Source organism: Cynara cardunculus (assembly GCF_001531365.2).
Source record: "Cynara cardunculus var. scolymus isolate 2C chromosome LG 6, CcrdV1, whole genome shotgun sequence".
In the NCBI taxonomy this organism is placed as follows: domain Eukaryota; kingdom Viridiplantae; phylum Streptophyta; class Magnoliopsida; order Asterales; family Asteraceae; genus Cynara; species Cynara cardunculus.
In genome coordinates, this window is record NC_037533.1 from 1199530 (window position 1) to 1203606 (window position 4077).

The window sequence follows — 4077 nt, forward strand, 5'->3', positions numbered from 1 at the left end:
CCAAGAATCCATGGCCATGGTGGAATTCCATGATGATGATGAGTTGCAGGTTTCTCTCTCTAGAATTTCTTCACTTTCTCTCTCTAGGATTTATGAATGGTTTGGTAGTACATGGAGTTAACACCAAGTGGAGGAGAAGCATGAATATATATAGGGAAAGAGAAGGTGGCTCTTTGAAACCTTGGATTACTATCATAATTAATTTATTAAATTATTAATTTTTAATCTTAAAAAAAGTATATAATTATTTTAATTAATTATAAAAAAATACACTTTCTTGGATCTTCTCATAAAATTTTAATTATAATTTTGGTTTTCACTTTTTTAAGTAATCATTACATGAAAGTAGAAGTGTACTCACCAAAAGATTCCTTGTAGTAAAATTGTGTCTAGTTACGTTAACTACAATAAAATTGAGTTTATAGGACATCCCTAATCTTTAAACATTTTAATAGACTATTTTATAGGATTTAATTTATAGAACCAAAATATAAAGCGTCATATCTAAATGTATTGTAATAAGTTTATATGACACTTTTGAAAGTTTTAACAAGTTTTTAAGACATTTCTAATACAAAGTGTCGTATTAGCAACTTTATATGACACTTTCTAAAAAATGTCCTATAAACTTAAGTTTTTATAGGACATTTGTTTTTATAGGATAATTTTTCAAATAGTGTCCTATAAAGTTGCTAATGGGAAACTTTATAGTACAAGTGTCCTAAAAAACTTATTACGACATCAAAAAAACGTCATATAAACTTATTACAACATCTTTAAATAGGACACTTTATTTTTTTGGTCCTATATACTAAGTCTTATAAAAATGTCTATTAAGACGCTTAGAAATTGGGAGTGTTCTATAAACCCCATTTTGTTGTAGTGAGTTTAGCGGATTGCTTATAAAAAACAGTTTATTGATTTATTTCGGTGTGTCATCGGTAATAAACATTTTTGAGTGTTTGGATAAACAACTTGTATCGGTGTCAAACCGGTGATAAGAAGTTTTTGAAAAAGTTAAACCTTTCTGACTTATAATAAGTTGATAAGTGCTTTTGTAGAAAAACCATAAGTTGTTTCTAATAAACAATCTCAAACACCCCCTTAATATCATTTAAACTTTATAACATTAAACGGATATACATCGTATTGAAATAGTTTTATAAGACGTTTTTTAAAATGTATTTTGAAGTATTCTATAAACACATCTTTGATAGGACGCTTGTATTTAATGTATATATTTTCAAATAAAGGAAAAAAGGTTTGGAGGGTTTGTGTGTCTTTTTCACAAAAAGCTGGTGTGAAAAACATAAAAAAATAGAGTCTAAAAAGTCTGAAACTTTGACCCCTCACCCTGTGTTTTAATCGAAAATGATGAAATCGGCTCCAATACACCTACGCTTAGGTTCCATGCATTTCACTTCTAAACTATTCATATTTTTACAACCCACCATTTTTTTATTTTTAAAATTATATTCCCTGATAGACTGTTTACTAGACACTTATCCGGTAAATATTTATTGAATAATTTTTATTACCGGATGAACATGACAAGGGTCAAAAATCTTACCCGTTAAGAACGATGATAAGGATGAAGAGTCTTACCCGGTAAGTGAGGGTGACGACTCTTACTCGGTTAACTGCTTACCAGGTAAATTGTTGCATGAGTCAATTTTACCCAGTAAAATAAATTATATTGTTGAATCCTAACGATAAGCAGTTACTGGGTAAGCATTTAGGTAAACAACCCTAATTTTACAAAACACTCGATGGATTGTTTTTATAGAAAATATATCAAACCTCGTTTATAAAAAGAGAACCATGTAATAAAATCATATATATGGGTTTTCATTTATTTTATTTTTTTGTATATTTAAACTACAAACTCTAACTACAAGGGTGATGTCTGATTGGTTTGAGCTTGACTCCAAAGGTTAAAAGTACATAGAGGTCACAGGTTCAAATCCAAGGAGGAATAAAAATCCTCTTGTGGCCATGGAGGTTCAAATGTGGTGACTTCAGGCTACCTGCAAAGCAGATGGTTGTCCTGGGATTAGTCGGTTCGCATAGCGGGTTGGATTAGTGATGACCAAAAACCGGTCCCGGGCCGGTCCTAATCGGTCTCAAGCTTTCGTGAGACTACTATTTTACACTTGGAATTTCACAACAAAACGCTTTGAAGGTAAAAAAAAAAAAATCGAACCTTCATAGCAAAAATATTGTGAAGGTTACATTCACAACGTTTTGCTGTAAAATTTCAAGTGTAAAAAAATGATCTTAAGGGTCACACAAAAACAGGCTGGTCTTATGTAATTTCAAGTTATATATATATAGACTTGGGATCATGTGAGACCCAGATTTTTTCGTGAAACCCGTAAGACCAATTTTCAACCCTTGGATTAGATCTACAATTTGAACATTCATAATCACAAAATTGTCACGAGACTTCTTAATAATCACAAAATTGTTACCGTTCTAAACCATTAGATCATTAGCTTATAAAATTGATCAACGAACATAAATTGGTCTTACGGATCTCACAAAAAACTTTTGGTCTCACGTGATCCCAACCCGAGAGAGACTTGATATCACGTGAGACCAGCTTGTTTTCATGAGACCCGCAAGACCATTATTTTACACTTGAAACTTCACAGCAAAACGTTGTAAATGTAAAAAAAAAACCAAACCTTCATAGCAAAAATATTGTGACGGTTACCTTCATAACATATTGATGTGGAGTTTCAAGTTGTAAAAAAATGGTCTTACGAAAACATACTAGTCTCACATGATTCCAAGTATATATATATATATATATATGTATGTATATTATGTGTGTATGATTTTTGTTAAGTAAATTTAGATGGTTGAATCAATAATTAATTGTAGGTTGTGGGTATGATTTGTTTCCATTTTTCACTTGTCCTAAACATAAAAGTGGAAATGTTTTGTCTTTTATTAATTAACTTCTTGTTTAATTTGAACATATCTACTACAACATGTAATATTTTAGATCAATAAACCATCCAATCAAATAACACTGTTTTTGAGAAACTAACAATGTTTATGTACATAATTTGAACTCTACAATTTATATTATCTCGTTATAAAGTGTTTCATTTGACTTTTGAGTTTATAAGATCAATAATTATCTGGTTTATATAAATATTATACCAAAACTGTATAATCTAACAATTTATATATTTATAAAACATTTTAGAGTAAAATTCAGTAAAAAAAAAAGTTATGGGTTGTTTGACAGTTGCTGAATGGTTTGGTACAGAATGATTAAGAGGTTCTCATGATATAATGCAAAATGAAATATAATTATTTGGTAATTGTTTACAATGAAATTAGACCGTTGAATGGTTAAAGGAGACCTATGATACAAAATCATTCAGAGGGTTTTAGAACCATTAGCAGACAAACTTTTTTTTTGTCAAACAAGATTTACCTCTTAACGATTCAGATGTTTTTTAATGGAACTATTAAGATGTAAACAAATAACCCCTGAAATAATTAATGTTGTTAGTTACATTTAAAAAAAAATATAGATTGATAATATAATTATTTGAAGAATAATCATTTAAGGATTCACCCAATAAGTTTACACCACATGTCATTCTCTATTCCACATGTCTTTAACCGCATGCTCCCACTGTTTTTTTCACTTCAATTTAATATTTATGATAGAAGATTATAAAACAAATTTTGTTTTCTTTAAAACTTTTTATTTTTTCTAACTGGTTTTTTATCAAACGCTTATCTGGATAAGAATTTATCAGCAAAATTTAATACTATCATTTACTTTTTTTTTTTGAAAGGCAAAAAGGAAGGACAAGGAAGAGAGCTTCGGCATGTCCATCACCCTCACCAAGCCAACCAATAGATAAAAAACGGATCCAGCAAGAAGCTAGACGCAAGCAGATACAAGAGTCCAATACAACGAAACAAGAACATAAGGGAACAAGACCAAAAAGACCTCAAAAAAAAGAGGCCTAAACCAAAAACAAGCAAACCACAAAAGATCCGAGCGGCTAAAAAAGATAAGGAGAAGAGGTCCAATTATCCCAATTCAGA